The 20592-nt window shown below is 42.5% G+C and overlaps 1 protein-coding gene across 2 annotated transcripts in view; it reads left to right on the plus strand.

Moving 5' to 3' along the window:
• ARHGEF9 (Cdc42 guanine nucleotide exchange factor 9) overlaps positions 1 to 20592 on the plus strand; it is a 241721-nt gene that overhangs the window by 42296 nt on the left and 178833 nt on the right. The window contains exon 1 of one of the 2 annotated variants that reach the window (XM_035005034.1): positions 5679 to 6482. The exons of the other annotated variant lie outside the window; for it this stretch is intronic. The gene's annotated coding sequence lies outside the window, so the exon portion shown is untranslated. Of the gene's footprint in view, positions 1 to 5678; positions 6483 to 20592 lie in introns of those variants that run through there. 2 annotated transcript variants of the gene reach the window in all.

Raw genomic sequence — 20592 nt, forward strand, 5'->3', positions numbered from 1 at the left:
TGTTTATTAAGCATCTGCTAAGTGTTAGGCACTATTCTGGGCTTGGGGGAGAAAGCAGTAAATAAGATGGGCATGGTCTCTGCCCTTTTAGCTCCACAGTCCAGAGTCCAGTGCAGGAAACAAACAAAACATTATAATACAGTTTAACAAGTATTCTAAGAGGGGCAAACACAGGGTCCTGTGGGAGAGGAATATTATCCAGAATACCTTTGAAGCGAGAATATCAGAGAAAGCCTTCTGGAGGAGGTGACACTTGAGTTGAGTTTTGAGATGGGGGCTCAGGAAGGATAGCAGTAGTTGCATAGTTCTTCAGGCAAGAGAACCTGATGGTTATGAGAACTATGGTAGGCTCTGTTTAGCTGGAGAGTGGAGAATGAGAGGGCATTGGTGAAATCTGAGGTTAGAAAAACCAAAGGACACCAGATTGGCAAGGCATTATATGGCATTTGCCATAAAGGCAGTGGGGAGTTATGGAAGGACTTTAAGCAGTGGAGTTATATAAGTCAGGCTTCAGCTGCAGAAATTAAATCACTCTAGTTATTTTCAGTAGAAAGGGTCCTAATACAGAAAGTCAGGTGCTTCCAAAATTGGGGTAAGGGCTGGAGGTGCAACCTTTAGGCTGGGCTTCCAGGAATAACTCCCAGAATACCAGGGGAGCTGTTTTCTGTGCCACAAACAGGAAGGTGAGGAGGCATCAGGGGCTTTGGAAACATACCACCTTATCTGAAGTCTAAGAATCAAGAATCTACCACTGCCTTAACTATTGGCTAGAGTATCTTCATGCTTTCTAGATCTTCACTGGCAAATAATAATAATATAATAATAATAATAATAATAATAATAATAATAATAATAATAATAATATAAAATGAAATGAAATCATCCCATTCTCTGGTTCTTCAAATACACAAAGCCAGTGACCAGACACTGGGGCCTATGGAAAAGTAACATGGCTGCAGGAAACCCTAAAATCCCCATCACTATGCTTGCCAACAAAAGCAGCAGAAATATGGCTTCTGCGTCATTACCTCCTTCCAAATATTGTGCATATGCATATGATTACCAGAAATAAATCACATCCAGAACACTGGATGCAAAGGAGCCTGAGAAAAGACAGGCTGTTGTAGGTTTTTGGTTTTGAGCTTTTCAGCAATATAGGAGGGCCGGCTAGAAGGAGGGTGGCATGGATCCTGAGCAACCAGTCTATAATATCTACCATAGGATTGATAGGAGCAGAAATGCTTTTGAGACAGATAATTTGGGCAGGAGAGTAGAGGCTGAATTGGGGACAGAGAGCAGCACAAGAGACCAAGTAATGGATGGTAATGGAATCAAAGGTGATGAGGAACTGATTAAAAATACCGGTAGCAGGGAGACAGAGGAAGGACACATGAGAGAGAAATTAAGGAGGAAGAGAATTACCAGGACTTAGAGGACTGGTTGGCTGGAAGCAAGATGAATGAGAAACAAGACTTACAGATATCTCCTAGGGTTTTTGTAAGGAGACATTCCTACAAGACAGGGAACTCAGGGGAAAGAGGAAAGTGGCAGGGATGGGAAAAGATTATTTCAATTTTGGACTAAGTTTGAGGTTCTTGTGACATATTCAGGAAGAGATATCCATAAGGCAGTTGGAGATTCATCTCTGGAATTCAAGAGAACATCAGAATTGTAAGCTGTATGCAGGAAAGGATTTTGTTCCCCTAGTATTCAGTAACTTTGTTGAAAGGAGGTACATCAGTGTGTAATGTATCTGGTAGTTCAAGCTTTGGGAATGGATGGGTCCACCATTCAGTGTAAGTGTGGAATGAAGATAAGGGGACTGAGATTAGAAGAACCCTGAGAAATCATGGCCTTAAATGATTGATTGAAGAAGAACCCAGACAGGAAGTAAAGACTGTATAACCAGAGAAGTCATGTGGATGATGTCGCCAAGGCAAAGGGAGCACTTCAGGAAGGAGAAAGGCATCAATGGAATCAAGAGCAAGAGAAGTCAAGGAAGATAAAGATGAAAATTGGTCATGCCACTTAGTAACAAGTTGATCATTTGTTTATATTCACAAGAGGTTTTAGTTCCCTGTGAAATGATGGGAGTGAAAGCCAGGCTGCAGTGGAGTGAAGGGTCAATAGACAATGAAGTGGAGATAGGATATAATTGCCCTTTCAAAGGCAAGGAGAACAAGAAACAATAGGTGTCGGCAAGGATGTGGAGAAAGAGGAACCCTCTTACACTGTTGGTAGGAATGCAAACTGGTGCAGCCACTATGGAAAACAGTATGGAGAGTCCTCAAAAAGTTAAAAATAGAACTACCCTATGATCCAGCAATTGCAGTACTAGGTATTTACCCAAAGAATACAAAAATACTAATTCAAAGGGATACATGCACCCCAATGTTTATAGCAGCATTATCTACAATAGCCAAATTATGGAAATAGCCCAAGTGGCCACTGATGAATGGATAAAGAAGATGTGGTATATATACACAATGGAATATTACTCAGCCATAATAAAGAAGAAAATATTGTCATTTGCCATGACATGTATGGAGTTAGAGACTCTTATGTTAAGCAAAATGAGTCAGTCAGAGAAAGACAAATACCATATAATTTCACTCATAAGTGGAATTTAAGAAACAAAACAAATGAGCAAAGGGAAAAAGAGAGAGAGAGGCAAACCAAGAAACAGACCCTTAACTATGGAGAATAAACTGCGGGTCACCAGAGGGGAGGTGGATGGGAGGATGGGTTAAATAGGTGATGGGGACTAAGGAGTGCACTTGTTGTGATGAGCAATGGGTGATGTATGGAAGTGTTCAATCACTATATTGTACACCTGAAACTACTATTACACTATATGTTAAATAACTGGAATTCAAATAAAAACTTAAAAAAAAAGCAAGGAGAAAGATTCTAGTTGCTTACATTATGGTACTGTCGTGATCACTAGTATCTGTCTCATCATAATCTAGCAGAGTGGCTTTTAAACTATTTTGGAATTACTTGCTATAAGAAATAAATTTTACAGGGTGCCTGGGTGGCTCAGTTGGTTAAGGATCTGACCAGATCAGGTCATGATCTCAGGGTCCTGGGATTGTTAAAACACAAGATTACTGACCTTCCCCCAACTTGTGCTGTCTCTCTCTCTCTTTCTCTCTCAAATAAATAAAATCTTAAAAAAAAAAGAAACAAATTTTACATCACGATCTAGCACATTTGCATTTATATATAAGTGAAACAAAAGCTTCATTAAACCATAATTATATGGACACTTCATATAAATGGAATCATACAAAAGCCTTTTTTGTCTGTTTTTTTCACTTAGCATAATATTTTCCAAGTTCATCTATATTGTTGCAGTAATAGTACTCTTCCTTTTTATGGCTGAATAATATTCCATTGTATGGCTATACCGCATTTTGTTTATCCATTCATCAGCTGATGGACATTTGAGTTTTTTCCATCTTTTGGCTATTGTGAGTAATGTTATTATGAACGTTCATATACAAGATATTGTGTGGGCATTTTTTTCCCATTTCTCTTAGGTATATGCATAGAAGTGGAATTGTTGGGTCAAATAGTAACCCTATGTTTAATTTTTTGAGGAACTACCAGACTGTTTTCCAAAGTAGCTTCAACCATTTTGACCAGCAGTGTTATGAAGGTTCAGATTTTTCCACATCTAGCTTTTCTATTATAACCATGCTTGGGGTATCTATTATAAGTAATGCTGTAGTAAATATCTTGCATTTGCATTTCCTGCGGCATTTGATTTGCATTCTCCTGATGGCTAATATGTTGAACATCTTTCCATGTGCTTATTGACTATTTCTTTGGAAAAAATGTTTTTCAGAACCTTTGCCAGTTTTTTAATTGAGTTATTCTTTTTATAATTGACTTGTAAGAGCTCTTTATATATTCTAGGTACAAGTTTCTTATCAGATATATAACTTCCAAATTTTTTTTCCATTCTGTGAGCTGTCTTTTCATACTCTTGATAGTATCCTTTGAAGCACATAAGTTTTTAATCTTGATGAAGTCCAATTTATCTATTTTGTTGTTGTTGCTTGTGTTTTTCATGTCATATCTAAGAAACCATTGCCAAGTTCAAGGTCACAAAAATTATCCCTATTGCCCGCACTTTGTTAAACTTTGCCATAATATCATTATAACATCTAAGCAAGTAATAGCGATTCTTATTATCATCAAGTGCCCAGCCTGTTCAAATTTCCTGTTGTTTCATAAATATCACAAATGTGTGTGTGCAGAAGCACACGCACATGTGCGCGCGCACACACACACACACGTTCCACCTAAGTCAAACCTTTTCCTTCCTATTTATTTGTTAAAAAGCCAGGTTGTTGGCCCTGTAGTTGTTTTGTTTTTGTTTTTGTTTTTTACTCTTTACTTCCATATTGCAGTTTAATATGTTTTTCTGTCCTCTGTGTATTCTATACATTGATAATTGATCTAGAAGCTTGATCTGATTCAGGGTTTTATGTTGTTTGTTTTGGCATGAGTCATTCATAGGTGGTGTTATAAGCCCAAACCTTTGAAATGGGGACTTCTTTGGGTTTTATTCTATCTTGTAGGGCTAGGGGCCATTTTGTTTATGACCTACATTCATTCAGAATTTCCAGTCATTTAGTTAAGATGACTGTTCTAGCCTCAACGATTTCTAGAGAATAAATAGCAATTTCTCATTCCTCTTAGAGTCTATAATATTCTAGGAGTTCCAGAACTTAATTTGTTCTACTCCTGGATAATCTAGTTTCTGCCCCCTCTACCAATATCTATCTGTTCACTTTTAGAGTCCTAGGATGTAAGAGGAAGAAGGGCCCTTAGAGATCTGTATAAGGGAGTGCTGGGTTTTTGAAAGCCCAGGAGCCTGCTGAAATTGCATATATTTTTTCTGAGGTGAAGGTTCAGAGTTTTCACTGAATTTTCAGGTAGGTCTAAGTCCTCATGTGACAGAAGGGAGATGGAGTGTGTCCTTGTGGTTCTGTCGACAGCACTGTTTTTTTAAATGCGTATAGCTAATTATGAGTTGCCTGTAAATACTTAGGCAGTGGCCAAAGAAACCTTTGCTTTTTCCTTGGCCCAGACTCCAAAATAAGTGGATGCCAAGGCATGCCACCTCCCCACCTACCTATCCCTTTTTACCCTTCCTTTTCCCTCTTCTTCAACCTTTTTTTCCTTTATTTTCCTTCACCCTTCTCTTTCTTCACCTTATCCCCTATCTCTTCTCCCTCCTTCCCATCTTTCCTTCTCTCTCCCCCCTTCCATTAGTCTTCCCTTTATTCCTCCTTCCCTCCCTCCCAGCCACGCCCTCTCCTTTCCTCCCACTTCTGTGTGCACCCCCCTTCCTCTCCCTACATCCCCCTCAACTCACCCCCAACAAACTCCCCACCCCCACGCCAAAGCCGGCAGCCATTGGCTCGCGCTAGGGGCGGGGGGGGGAAGGGAAGGCTTGGGCCCTCCGATTGGTTGTAGGGGCTAGCACACCAGCTGAAGTCCCGCCCTACCCAGCGAGTAAACGCGCGGCTGCAGCATTTGCTATTGGCCGAGGGTACTGTCAGCAGCTCCCGCAGCTCCTCACGCAGGCGCCCACAGCCGCTAGGTGAATAAAAACACCGCCTACGGGCTGGGGGGTGGGGAGAGGAGAGGGAGAGAGCCAGCAAGGCAGGATTTAAATGAGAGGCTGGAAGCCTGGAGCACCGCGGAGAGAGCAAGCAAGCAGGCTAGAAAAACGAGGAAACTAGGGAAGCGAGCGACCTAGAGGGAGTAGGGGAGACCGCGACTGACCTGTAGCCAGGCAGGTGGACAGACGCACGCCCGGACAGACAACCGAGCAGGCGCAGGAGAACCTCGCACTGGTTCCTCCCGCCTTTCTCTTTGAAAGCCAGGATTTTGCCTTTTGCTTGGCGCCCGAGAGAGAATGCTGGATTCTGCCGACTTCAGCGCGAGCTAAGATTTCTCAGCTAGGGAAGAAAGATCAGCTTAATCCTGAGGAGGGGGAAATCAATCTCCCCTGTCCCCATCCCCTCCCCCCATACCAAACTCGGGCGCCAAACCCAGCCCTTCCCCAACCATCCGACTTCCTCCTCTCCTTTCTAGCATGGTGGCTGTATGGACAGTCTGACAGAACAGAGACTGACATCTCCCAATCTGCCGGCCCCCCACTTGGAACACTACAGTGTTCTGCATTGCACCATGACCCTGGATGTGCAAACTGTAGTTGTTTTTGCCGTGATTGTAGTCCTCCTGCTTGTCAATGTCATACTCATGTTTTTCCTGGGAACGCGCTGAATGGAGTCCAGCTTCCTGAGCTGTTGCGAACTCTCGCTTTGATTTCATCCCGAGAACCACCGAGAATAAAAAAGAGACAGACAGAGACAGGGAAAGAAAGGGAGAGAAAGAGCAAGCAAAATTTCTTACTCAGGGGGGAAAACGTTTTGAGCTTCAACATGGCCTCGCTGTGATATGTATGACGTTGGTATATTATCTCTCCCTAAATCTTTTGTCATGTCTTGTCTTTTAAATATGCCTGTGAATGTAGTTGCTTATTGCTTGAGTAAAATTGTTGATAAAGAAATGCATTCTATTTAAGTGTGCATGTGTATGTGCATTCTCCATTTATGTGACGTTCACGGAGCAAGATCTGCGCCCTTAAACAGTGGCTTTGCTGTTTGTGGTGTTTTGTCAATTCATTTTCTTGAAAACTACCTTTAAATTCCATCAGGGAATTTTAGTCGAAAATTCTATCTTGCCATCACGAGTGAATTTGGGTTTGTTTTTGGACAAGGATGGTTGTGGGAAGAGCGTGATGGATTTTTGACATTTTAGGAAAGACAGTCCTGCCCTGGATGTGAAGAGGGAAAAACATTGAAACAAGGAATGAATTTAGGGGAAATGATTCTTTAGTTTCTAATGAGAAGAATTTGAGAAGTGATGTGGTGGGGTGTATTGAGCTGGCAGTTGGTGACTATATCCTGACTCAATTTGCTGTCCAGGGTTTAGTTCGTAGTTTCCAATTTGGAAAGAAGCCACCTTTAAAACATTTCTTAAAGCATTAAATGTCAGTTTCTTTGGAATTATGGACTGAAACATAAAAGCCTTCTTTGATGTTTATGAATTGGCAAGAGGAGACATTGACAAGAGCTGTTTGGGTTCCTTTTCCCAAAGAAGATTGTACCCCTGGATTTGAGTTTGTCGATTTTCTCTATGTGTCCTCTGAAAAACAAAAGCCAGCTCTTTACCCACCCTGGGAATAATAGTATTCGTATATGCTTCTTTGGATAATTTTATTTGCATTGATGTTCTTGAGCTACATTTTTAAATAGAACTTGCTAGTGCTAATGATAAAGTGGTGGGTTTTGTTTGCTTTCTTGTTCTTTAAAGATCAGAGGTCTCTAATTGAAAGATTTCCATAACAAAATGAAAGTATGTATCATGCTTCTGAGCACCCCCTCCCCCCAAAAAAAGTCTGGGTGGAATGGGCTGAGAGCTGGGGGGAACATGAGCTAGAAGCAACATTCAGTTTTGACATATATTTGCATTTCTGTATCAGATGGTAGTGGTGGTGGTTGCTGTCATTATTGCTATTATTTTTATATTTTTCTTTCTGCTGAGAAAGCTTTTGGAAAAGCCAAGAAAAAATGGTCTCTGATGCCAATGTGCATGATACTTATTTTCCCCCTACCTCCACCCACTGATTGACAGGTATTCCATTCTGTGTTTACCTGACTTGAAATAGTGCTGTTTCTGGCCTATGTAGCAATGAATGAGGGTCATACAGTCTACACGCATGTTCCCCCTACACCCATGGGGGTGGCTGCTCACGTGTGATGTACAAATCTGCTGGCTTGTGCTGTCAAGTTCCATTTCCTATTGTTCAATCTCTTTGGAAATGATTATGAAGGGAAAGGGGCTGTGAAGGGGGTTCTTGAAATTGTCCTGATCTCAGAACCCAGAGAGTATTATTTAATGGCGTCAGAAGAGGTTTTAAGGCTCAGGGTGTGTGCTATTGGCTCCGTGTGGGTAAAAGGCTTTTTTAAATTATTATTATTATTCTGTTGGTACCATGGTATAAGCATGATCTGGGAAGTGTGCTTATTCTTGGGAATCTGGGAAGATTCTTATTTACTCTTTGGTTCCTTTGTTGGGAGGGGGGCTGAATTGAACTGAACTTGTTTCTTTGCAAAGAGAATCATGTGATCCCCCAACCCCACCACATACCCTTAGCTCCAGTGGTATTATCTAAAGTAAGCTTATGTTTTGGCTGGGCACTTTGTTTTGAGACACGTTGGACAGGAAAATCTCTAGGCTGGGCAGCTACAGACTTGGGTTCTCTCTGTTGAGAGATTATTTGACCTTGGACAATTTTTTTTTTCTTAATGTGTTTGGGGTTCCCTGTAACATTAGCATTTGGGGATGGTTGGACTAGGTGACCTCCCAAGTTATTGCATTCGGTGATTTTGGGTGCCCATATACACTTGAAATCAGAGGGGGATGAACTAGAAAGACAAGTGAAAAGGAAAATGAAATATTTATCAATGGGTGATGGGGTGGGGAAGGAAATACCTGGTTGCTGGTATCTGGAGAAACTTAAGTTTTACCTAAGAGATGTTTTTTAACCTAGCTGTGTGGGAAGAAAACTGGACTATAACAGTGGAATGCTTTTTGCTTTTTTTCCCCTTTAAGGTGAGAAGGGTTCTCTAAGGTTAGTCTTTGAGCCAGGTTTGTGGCAAAGTAGTGTCTTGAAATGCCACAACCTTTACCTCTGGGTGCCTGACAGACCCTTGGCAGAGAACCTTTGGGAATGTATGTGTGTAGGGTGTGTGGCAGTATGTTTGTGGGTGTGTATGTACCCCCTTCTGTGTGTGTGGAGGGGAGAGGGTGCACACTCTTGAATGTGGGTGGGGGTTGGTTGTGCTAGGAATGAGGAAAAATAGCAGGTCATGCATTGAGTGTTCCATAGTTCTGAATGGCCTCCTTGTGCTAGGGCCTGTAAGGATTTGACTGGTGCCAGAATGAATGGGTATTTCCCCTACCACTCCTATGCTCCCCCCACAACCCCTTAGGCTAAAGGGGTTGCTTGACTGAGCCCTTCCATCAGTAATTTAGCTGGCAAAATGGGTAAGCATTTTTCAAATTAACTTATCTCTAGGCAAATAAGGGGGTGTTGCTAGCCAGATGGCAGGCCACCCAAGAGCAGCTAAAAGGGAGTTTGGGAAGTAGAGAACCAAAGTTGGCAGTATGACTTTTTACTTGTGTGAATCCTAAAGGTTTGGCATTTCTCCTTCAGACTTGTGAGGATATGCAAAAAGAGAAGAGTGGGAGAAAATGAAAAATGCAGCCCAGAGGAGTGGAGCCCTCTGCATTTGACTTTTTATTCTTCCCTCTTCTGCCTCTTATCTTCATCTTCTCCCTTTTCCATTTACTCCCCGCTCTGATACAGCCTCCTACCCTGCCCCCATTCCTGCTCTAAGTGGGTGGGTGGTGGAAGGAGGAGGAGTAGGAAGAGAAGAGGGCTTTTCATTTCTGATTGTCCCAACTTTTCCCAACAAAGTTTCTAGTTTCCTTTTCTCTTCTCTGACCTCTGGGTAGAGGCTAAGCTTTTGCTCTTAGAAAGGACAAAAATTCCACCTCAGAAATTTTCCCTCCCAGCTCCCCACCAGGGGATTGATGAGCAGCCCTTTACCAGTATCCTAGCAACCTCCTGCTTCACTCAGCTCCTGCTGAGCTCTGGAGCCCACCCTTTAAAGGTCCAGGCGCAAAGGCCCCTAGAGAAAGGGAGCTGGAGTCCAGCAGGACTTGGAGAGATGCTTTTGGGGAAGTGGACAAAGAAAAAGCAAGATCCTCATTGCCTGCAAATGCCGGAAAACACATCCACAGAAGGCGTATGGAGCCTAGCTTCATTCCAGCCATGGGGACTATTTATTGGAAGGCTGCTGGGTTCAAATTCTTTTCTCCTTTCTTCCAAATGCCTTCTTAAGATTAACTGAGTCATTTCACAGTCCAGCTTTAGTGCAAGGAAGTCTGTAGACCCTGAAAAATATTTTTTCACCCTAACTTTTGGCTGAGGCAGAGAGGAGGTGAAGGGATAGTATGGTGGGAACAAACTGAGCAGTGCTTTTCCCCTATTGAGACAGCCCCTATCTGTCAGAACCTGTAGCAGCTACTTATGTAGTGTGTCCCAATTTTGTTTGTGGCTTAGGGAACTCTGCTCATGCTGGCTGCAGTGTGGAATTTAGGGGATTTTGTTTCTATGTCATTGTTCTCTGAGTAGTTTCCAAATGGGAAGGCTGGGCAAATTAGGAAGGCCATTTTGATTGTGGGCCTGGTGAACAGGTCTTGGGCCTTGGCTGATTCTCATTCACAGGTGTGGGTGATTAAGTTTTTAGGGAGCTGAGAGATCCCAGTGAGCCTGTGGGTAAGGTAATCTTCTGCCCGGTGGTGAGGCTCAGATTGAGTGCGCCTGGCTATGACCAGAAGGCACAGTCTCATAGTTGCAGGGATGGGACAAAGCATGTCCTCCTAGTCTTTGTCTGTTATCTTGGCCTCTGCTCCCTTTGGCCTGTGGAGTGTTTGCTCTGGATGAGGACATAATTGGGAATTGAACCTATTCTCCCCAAATAACTGCCTCCTCAGAAGATCTCACACAAAGCTTCTGGATCCAGCCCCAGTAGCTTTGCCCCAAGAAGTGGGATGGAGGCGAGGAATTTTATACTTTCTGGCTCTTATTTCTAGTTCTGCAATTTGTTCTAGGCCAACTGAGGCTCTGGCTTTCTAAGAATCCTTAGTCTAAGAAACAAAGCTTAGCTCTTCTGATATCTGCCCAGAGTGTCTCCTGTCATTAGGTGAGTCTAGCTCTCAAGAGCATTTAGTTAAGCATGCTTTACACTGGCACCAAAGCATAAAGTGGAAAAGCTATGAAGGGGTAAGTGCCTAGAGGACAGAGAAGACTTGGGATGCAATCCAGTAATGACAGTACTAGTAATCCCTTGTCAGTGCATGGGTCTGTGGAATTTACAGAGCAATTTCACATCTTTTCTAATTTGGTGCATCACATCAACCTTGTGAAGTGGGTAAGGATGTTTGTTATTCCCTGTTTTACGGATGAGGTAAGTAAAGGTCAGAGATATTGGTTGGATGGACATAGGTCTGCCTTTCAAATGGAGAGTGGGGAGAGTCAGAGTTGATCATTCCCAGCTAGTGTGAAGCTGAACGAGGTCAGGTAGAGAGGGAGGAGGTGTGTGAGTCATTCCTGAAGTCATACTATCTTCCTCAGCTTACTCACATTTTTAGTGCTTTTTCATACTTTTTATTTTTATAGCAATTTTGCACAGAATTCCTTATTCAATAAAATGTCTTTTTATCTTGAATATACATCAAAGAGTTTCCTTTAGTCTTATGAAAACTCAGTATTTGGGATCTTTAAGGAGAAAAGCAGTGTGAATTGTTGAAGCTTAAGATACAGAATGTTTTGAAGGAACTGCAGTTTTCATACAATTGTCTTTCCTTTCGAAGTACTTTTATTTTTCTATATTTCTTTAAAAATGTGCTGCCCAGAACTGATTATGCTACTCCAGGTGCTACTTGATCAAAATTAAGTACAAAGTGACTGATCTGTCTGTGAAATATCTAAAATGTTGCCTTCTATTGGTTCTCAACCCTCCCTGAACATTCAGATCAGTTGGGGAGTTTTTAAATACCCGAACCAGGTCCCCACTCTGAAAAATTCTGATTTAATTGGTGTGAGATAGGTCCCGGGCAGCTTTTTTTCCTAAATTAAAAATTTAAGGCTCCCCAAAGTAATTCAAAAATGTGCAGTCAGCCTTAAGTACTACCCTTTTGGACAGCATTAAGTACTACCTTTTTGGACTGTAGGCTCAAACGCTTTGCTGTTTAGTCCAGTCTTCCACTCTGTTGTGGAATTGGTTCTTTGAGGCTTTTTTTGAACCAAATTCATTAAATTTTATTTTGTTTGGTTAGTCCATTCTAGCTTTTTATGGGCTTTATTTATTTTTTTTTTTCTTTATGCTGTGCAACAAATTAGCAGTCCCTTCTAGCATTGCATTATTTAAACTTTATTTCCTTGGGTTGGTCTATTCATGCTTTGGGGGTGGGATAATTTCTTTTTCTTTATGCCATGAAACAAATTAGCAGTTTCTTCTAGCATTCATTATTTGGAAACTGAATAAGTGCCATCCAAATTGGTGATTCAAAAAAATGTTCAATATGATGGGGTTAATTTCACCAGAGCCCCTTCTTGGAGTTACAGTCCATGAATTTTTGTATATATCTGGTCAGCCAGTGCAGAATCCACTGGACTTTGCCGTCACTTATTCTACCAACGTGTTAATGAGGATAATGTGGCATGATAGATTTGTTGTATGCTTTGTAGACATCAAGATGTATGCTAGGTTCATGGTAATCATCTATCAAGCCAATGACCTCATCAGAAAAAGGAGTATGAATCACTTGGCATCTTAATCCTGGTAAATCTTATTGCAGGCTCCAGAGTTCCCTATTTTCTTTTAATACCCATAAACTGTATGTTTCTTTTTTTCTTTTTAACTATGTTTCTTAACTGGGTCCAGGATTTGCTGAGGACCAGTGCCACAACTGTAAATTCTGTGTACCATCACTTTCTTTTCCCCTCTTTAGAAAAACAAGACATCATAGATGCAGCTTTTAAACAAAATATATTTGATTTTCAGAAAGTTCAGAGAAATCTTTGTGCATGTTTCACTTGGTTGGCTGAATTCTTTCTTTCTTTTTCTTTTTTCTTTTCTTTTTTTATATATATACTTAAATATATAAAGAAACTTCTTTCTTTATATATATATATATATATATATATATATATATATATATATATACACACACATTATTTAAATTCTATTAGCCAAATATAGTACATCATTAGTTTCAAATGTAGAGTTCAGTAATTCATCAACTGCATATAACACCCAGTGCTTGTCACATCACATGCCATCCTTAATGCCCATCACCCAATTACCCCATCCCCCCACCCACCTCCCCTCCAGAAACCCTCAGTTTGTTTCCTGTAGTTAAGAGTCTCTCATGGTTGGTCTCCCTCTCTGATGACTTCTCAGTCTGAATTGTTTCTATTAACCCGTGGTTCTCAGCCCTGGCTGCACATTGGAATCACCTGGGAAGTTTACAAAACTAACAATTCCCATAATCTCTGGGGGAGATCTAGTGAGGCCCTGGCATCAATATTTTTTAAAAGCTCCATGAGGTGACAGGAATGTTCAGACAGGAATGAGAACGACTGCTACGTTAAAAGGAAATGTCAGATCAGCCCGAATCTAGCTTATCATACACCTGAATAGGCAGCCTTCACAGATGGTGAGATTTTATTCTAGGATTGTGGGGGCCTTGAATTTGAGGGGCTCGTGCCCACTCTAAAAAGGACTCAACCCTAGAGAGTGAGTGGTCTGGGGACTGATTTGTATTTAAAATTATCAGCTGTGAGATGGTTTGAACGCTTCAGGAAAAAGAGTCAGTCCCTGTGCATTTGCTGTAATAGTGGAGAAGATTCTCTTCATTTGCTGGGTGACCTTGGGTGAATTACTTCTCCCCTCTGACATTTGGATTCCTCATCTGCAAATAAGATTAGGAGGATTAGATAGCTTCAAAGATTTCTTCTGGCTCTAATGATGTGTGCTTACTTTGTGATTAATAAAAATGATCGAAATGATTAAGAATATTATTATTCAAAACCGGCGGGTAATCCACAGATCCCTTATAGCAGGTTTGAAATGCATAAGGTGATTTTGGGGGTAATAGACTTGCCTTCCTAATTATATTTGGCTTAGGTTTCTTCTAAAACACTCAACTATAGGTTGTATTCATTGAGCACACAGTGGCTGCCAGCAGGGAAGGGAGCCCTACAGAGTGGCAGTGGGATGCCAGTTTGAGATTTAGCAGTCATTAAAAAGACATGTTGCGTGGATGATTGAGATCTGCCTCTGATAGATAAAATATCAGTCTCATAGGTCTGGGAAAGGAGGAAAGGGGCTGGCTGTTTTGACAGCCCTGGACCCCTTCCTGTGGTATTTTAAGTAGCCATTTATTTACTTAATACTAATACTGTTAATAAGAATTTTAACAAATAAAGTTCCCTAGTTATTTCATTGGCTACTTCCAAAACCTGGAAGTAGTTGAGGAAACTGAGGCATAAAGAGATTAAGTGACTTACTCAAGGTCACACAGTTCAGGAAGTGGTAGTTCTTGACCTAGAACTACCTCTTGATACCACATCTTGCAGTTCTTCCAGTGTAGCCTACATAGTGGACCCTAGTCAGAATGTGGTCATGACTCAGAATTGAAGAGGTTCCACTAACATAGAGCAGAACTCAGGAGGGAACCTAAAAGAAAGGGGAAAAGGCCCAACCTGGAGGAAAAGGAAACATTAAGGGAGGGATGTGTTTAAGGTAAGTTCTTTCTTGCCCTTATCATTCTTCTGTGCTAGTTTCCCCCTGACAAAAATTGGCCATTTGGTCTTTGAGCATCAAGGTTAAGAGTTGGTAGCAGAGGAGAGAGAAAATTATGCATCCATAGCAGAGACACAGCGTATGGAAGGCAGACCTTCAGTAGGAAATAAAAACACTGGAAGTGGTCTTGGGGTCCCTGGAAACAAGCCATGGCTCTGTTCCTACCTTGTTGCCAGAACTTGATCAAGGCCCTTCCCCACCTGGCCTCAGTTTCCAAGTCATTAAAATGAGGAGTGGACTGAACAGAAGATCCATGTTCTCAAATGAAATTTGAACCAGAAACTTCTATATAGAACAGGAAAAAGCAGAACTAGTATGGTTGAAATGGGCCTAGGATGAGGGGGAGGACAGAGTCTAGAATTTCAGGTAATCATCTTGCCAGTGTAGACCTTAGTCATTAGGGAAATTGGGATTAGGAGAGTGGGGATAGCTCTGCCCAGTGCAGACAGACTGCTTGGAAGATAAGACAGCCTTGGGTGGGAGAGGGGGTTCGGGCAGAGATAAGGATACCTTGGAGATCTGCAGCATGCCTCTCCCTTTTCTATTTCCTATTTTACAAGTGAGAAAATTAAGGGAAAGGGGACTTGTCCAAGGTTTCAGTGATGGGCCTGGGATCCTGACTCCTCAAATCAGGCCTTTATCCTCTGTAACCTGCTACCTCTACTGTAGGATGCTGGCTCAGTGCTCCTTTGGCTAGATCAGAGACCTGAATGCACTCTCAAGTCTGGCTGGAGAAAGCAAGCTGACAGAGAAACTGGGAGAACAGTAGTATTATATAACCTCCCGGAGGGGAGCACGCTTGTCAGCAGCCCTTGGGGTACCAGGCAGTGAGATGAGGGACAAGGAATCCTAGAATCTCCTGCAGACTACATTAGTTCTCCTGAGGGAGGGAGCCCTGGATGCAGCCCTGTGTTGTGCAACCATCTACCCACAGGGCCCAGAAGAGGCCAGCACTGCATATCCATAGCCAGCTCTGGGAATAGTTCTGGCAGCTCTGATCTCTCTGCCTGCCTGCCTTCATTAGAGGAGGGGGAGCCATGCACTTCCATGCCCAGCTGGCTGCAGGAAGGATGTGCTAAGAGCCCACCCTCCACCCCCTCAGAATGTGGTGTCTAAAGACAGCAGCTACTTTTAGCTGTACCTCCCACAGCCTCTCCTCCGCCCACTCTCTTCTTTCCTCCTCCCTCTGTGAACCCTGCTGGTTGGCAGGAGGGCTGGGCAGTAGTGGGTGCTTTGGTATTAGGAAAGAGGCAGGCAGGGGAGAGCCAGGCATCCCTAGGAGAGGCTGTGGTAGACCTAGTATAGGTCTCAGAAGGGAGGGCTCAGAACAAAGGCAAATTATGAGACTGCTTTGTGCTTAGGGCCCAAAGGGAGTGGAGGGACTTACTAATTTCCTTTGCACTTGCAACCAGTGAGGTGCTTGTCTTTAAGAATCTAGGTTGAGGGGCGCCTGGCTGGCTCAGATGGTTAAGCGTCTGCCTTCGGCTAAGGTCATGATCCCAGGGTCCTGGGATAGAGCCCTGCATCTGGCTCCCTGCTCAGCGGGGAGCCTGCTTCTCCCTCTGCCTCTGCCTCTCTCTCTCTCTCTCTCTGACTCTCATGAATAAATAAATAAAACATAAAAAAAAATAATCTAGGTTGAATTGCACAGGAGGGCTCAGGAAGATTTATGGGACACTGCACATAGACACCTTCTGTACTTGGATTTAGAGAAAGGCAACTGGGGCTAGTGATGCTCACTTGATTCTTGACTCTCCCTCTTGAACATTGTCTTACACTGATCATTGGGTTTTACAAATTATCTTACTTGATCTTCTCTGTGGCCCTGTGAAATAGGAAGGGCAGGATTATCATTTTACAGATGAGAAAAATGAAACTCAAAGAGTTTTTGTCATATAACTGATCTCCGCTCAAGCTCTGGAAGTTATAGTGCCATTTAAAGTCATTCCAGAGAGCTATACCCTCTAGAAAAGGGGTATTGCAGCTGTTCTCAATCTAATTCCCTCATTGTGGAGGCTGGGAAACTAGGTCCAGAAGGAGAAAGGACTCGCCCAAGGAAACACAGTATGTTTGTAGTAGTACTGGAACTAGAACATTGCCTAGCAAAGAAGTGAGTTCCTGGACCCGCGACTTACAAGCTGCTCTTGCCTTTCAAGGTTAGTGAGGGAAATCTGTGTGGTGTGATGGGAAGCAAAGGGTCACTGAACTAGTAATCTGTCATTTTTTAGCTCTGTGACCTTGGGCAAAGTACTTAGCCTCTCTGAGTTAGTTTTCTTTTCTGTTAATTGGGGCTGAAAATCCCTGAGAACTCTCTGGGGCAGAAATTTCTGTGTGACTGCTATAATGGAGGGAACTGACACTCAGTAGCCCTTTATAAAGGTTTTGTTAATGAAACACATACACATGAATTAAGAGAGGCTGCAAATATGAACTCAGTCATTGGGTGACCTTGAACAAATACCGTTGTCTTTTTGCCTTATTTCTCCATCACAGCATGAAGGACTCTTTTTTTACTTCCCTCCCTTGAAAGTATAAAAGTCCTATGACCTGGCTCATGTCTTGGGTCTTTGGTGGAAAGCTGGAATTTTTTTTTTATATATATATATAGGAAGCTTTCTTTTATTTACCCTCAGCTCCATCTCCCCCACCAGGCCACACACATATTGCTATGAATAGCAGACTAGCGTTCTCTCTCCCTGTCTCCTGCAAAGCTAGAAGAGGAGCTTGGAAGAAAGCCAGAATTAACTGTGTTTTTATTTAGTGCCTTCTCAAGTCCATCAAGCCAGAACCATCTAGGCACTTGGCAATTAAAAATCAATTCTTGGCCCCCAGTTTCTTGGCTAGGATTTGTGATGAGCATTACTAGGTTTTCATGATATGATTAAGAGTTGTGTTAGAAATTGCAGGCTTCTGACAAATGACCTACTTAGAACAAATCAACACTCTTTACCTTTGTCTGCATTATTTTATTTGGAAAATTCTCATTGCTCCAGGGGGCAGGGCGAGAAGATAAGGACTATTGTACAGTCCTGCCACATTGGCCTTTTCTCCACAACCCTATGAGGTGAGCAAGGCCAGGATTATTTCCCATTTTATGACTAAGGAAATTGAAATTCAGAGAATTGCTCATATTGACTCAGATCAGTTCTGCCTCTTAAAAGCAGTGGTGTGCAAGGAAGAGCTTAGCATGTAGTTAGCTGTTATCAACCTACACATATCAAGTGGCCTTGGGCAAGGAGATTGTTCTAAAGATGCCTTCTGTACTTTGCTTCTATCTAGGTCTTGTTATAAAAGTTAGTGAGTAGCAGATAAAACCAGCAGATGCCACTAGATAATTCTGGCTAGGTTGGCATTGAACTAATTGGCAATTCAGATACATCTATTGGTATGTATCTGAATTCAGATACATCTATTGGTATGGTATGTCCACTCAAATATCATATCATCCAGGGATACATGAGAGGCCTTGCTAAATGCAGAAGGGTGGCCCTAGATTTTATGGCTCTTCATGTTCAGTTTGGAAGTTTTCTTTCTGTGAGGTGTATTTGGGATACACATGTGGAGTGCACTTTAACACTGACATGCTTGGAGCACATATATTCAGTTAACCATGGAGTACACTCACACTTGAGCATACTCTCTACAGGCAGGGTATACACACAAAGACACACATGATGCATGGTTATGCAAATTTATATGTGCAGACACACATGCATGCATATAAAGCACAATTGCACACCCAAATACACATAGGTCATGCTGAGATGTATACTCAGAAATGCTCCTACCCCCAGGACATACACTCCTATCCCTGAAATACACTTTTAAGGATTTACTTGGACAAACCACCCTCCCCGCAGGAGACACATTTGAACACACCTGTGGTACACACTCATGCCCCACACATCCCTGTGGGACATACTCTGATCCAGAACATATGCTACCCTTAGGACCAGCTTACTGTCCCAGTTTTCAAATGGACACAACAGGGCACTGGCCCCATCTGGTGGACCTTTATCAGTTTGCTCCGGCTCTCCCTTCCTTTATTCCTGAAATCAGGCTTCAGAGGGCAGTGAGCTCAGGAATAAAATGGATACTCACGATGACATGTGTTATAGCAGGCTCTTCAAGGCAAACAAAATTTACAACTGAGCCCTCAGATGTTGAGCTAATAAGCAGATGGAGAAGAATGAAGAAGATAAATTGGCATTGATCAGTGCAGAAAGCTTGAGCCTGCTCCTCCATCCCCAATCTACTTAACAAACCACTATGGAATAATTTGATTGTGAATAATGTCCTAGAAAACCTAAAGTAGGGGTGCCTGGGTGGCTCAGTTGTTAAGCGTCTGCCTTCGGCTCAGGTCGTGATCCCAGGGTCCTGGGATCGAGCCCCGCATTGGGCTCCCTGCTCCGCGGGAAGCCTGCTTCTCCCCTTGCTTGTGTTCCCTCTCTCACTGTGTCTCTCTCTGTCAAATAAATAAAAAAAATCTTAAAAAAAAAAAAAAAAAAAAAAACTAAAGTAACTGAATATTAAAGTATATTTTTTTTCCTTAGGAATGAGGTAACAACTTGGCCAGAGCAAGTATATCTAAGTTGCGTGTGGAAGGATGCATAAGGGGGGGTGCAAAGCCCCAACTTCTCCTGGGTCAGTAGTGGGTAGAGAAAACCACATTCTTCTTACTTTTATTTGCATTTATTTTATGCAGAATTTACTATTTACTCCCAGATCATAAGTTTTTGTTTCTTCAGTTTCTTCTGGGATATCTTTTTCTTCTGTGCAACCTCCTCTTCTGGTTTAAGAACAATCTGCTTTTTTTCAGTAAGGATCATCTCAGTGTGGCAGGGAGAGCTCATGTATGGGTTAATCCAACCTTGAGCCCTGCAATTTCTATGCCGCATCTTGGGGGAGTCGTGGGGTTTGTTCACCTGGGTATACTCAATGACCAGAGAATCTGCATCTAAACCCTTAAGCTCGGCATTACTCTCTGCATTTTTAAGCATGTTCAGTAAAGATTCAGTACTCTTTTTGGGCCACAGGCCCTGTGTCCAGCTCCACTGTTTGGCATGGGCACGCCTCACCTACCAACTACACCACTGTAGCGATGGAATGGCACCCATTGCTGCTGCAAAATGATATCCTTCAGATCTTGGTGACTTTTCAGATGTGCATATCCTTGATTGCCTGGGCAGTTTCATGTATGTTCTTGAAGTGAACACAAAGATTTGAACCTCTTGCTTTGCTTGATTTTTTAGGGTTTTCTGGGCCAAATGAATAGTGAACCATTTTCAGAGATCACCTCAGGCCTCTTGAATAGCCACATTCTTAATGACCACAGCCCTGCCCCTAGGCATAACCACTTGAGCCATCTGGCCCCACTAATGAGGACCTGCTATTTTTAGAGTTTCTCAAGCTGGAAACCAGGTTGGGATGTCCTGGGGAGGCCTTTCTCACCTTTAGTAACCAAAGGCTGGAGCTGGAAGGAGAGAACCCTAGACTGGGTCTGGATTGAAGGGTATGAAGCAGTGAACAGGTGGCTAGAGTGTGCCAGGTTTGCCCTGGTAGACCTCAGAGCAGCAGCCTCAGAGCCTGAGCAGAATACTGTTGACTGTGACAGCCTTACGCTCATTTCTCAACTTTGGAGACTAGAGATTGAGAAACATGAATTCCAGTTACTACTCTGCAACTTAGGATGTGCCTTAGGTTTCCCTCCTCTGTCTAGGTCTTATTTGGTCTATAGGCAAAATAGCCAGTATATCCCTCAGATGCTGGCAAGACTCAGATAGACAAAGAGTTGAGAAAATGCTTTGCAGATGTTCTTACTCTTCACCCACAAAGCTGTACCCCCATCCCTAAGCTAGTCTCGCCCACCAACAACCAGGCCTGACCTCTATCACAGTAGCCATAAAAAGAAAAGGGGGTCAAGGGAAGGAAACCTCATGGTGTCTGGTTGAGCAAAGTCATGCTGGGGTCACCCTCACCCTTACAGATGTTTTTCAATGCTAGATCAATCCTTTCCCAGAAAACAGGTTTGCAATATTTAGGTGATCTTATAGTTTTGGCTCTTCAG

Source organism: Mirounga leonina, unplaced genomic scaffold (genome assembly GCF_011800145.1).
Source record: "Mirounga leonina isolate KUSES-001 unplaced genomic scaffold, KU_Mleo_1.0 Mir_101097, whole genome shotgun sequence".
NCBI lineage: Eukaryota > Metazoa > Chordata > Mammalia > Carnivora > Phocidae > Mirounga > Mirounga leonina.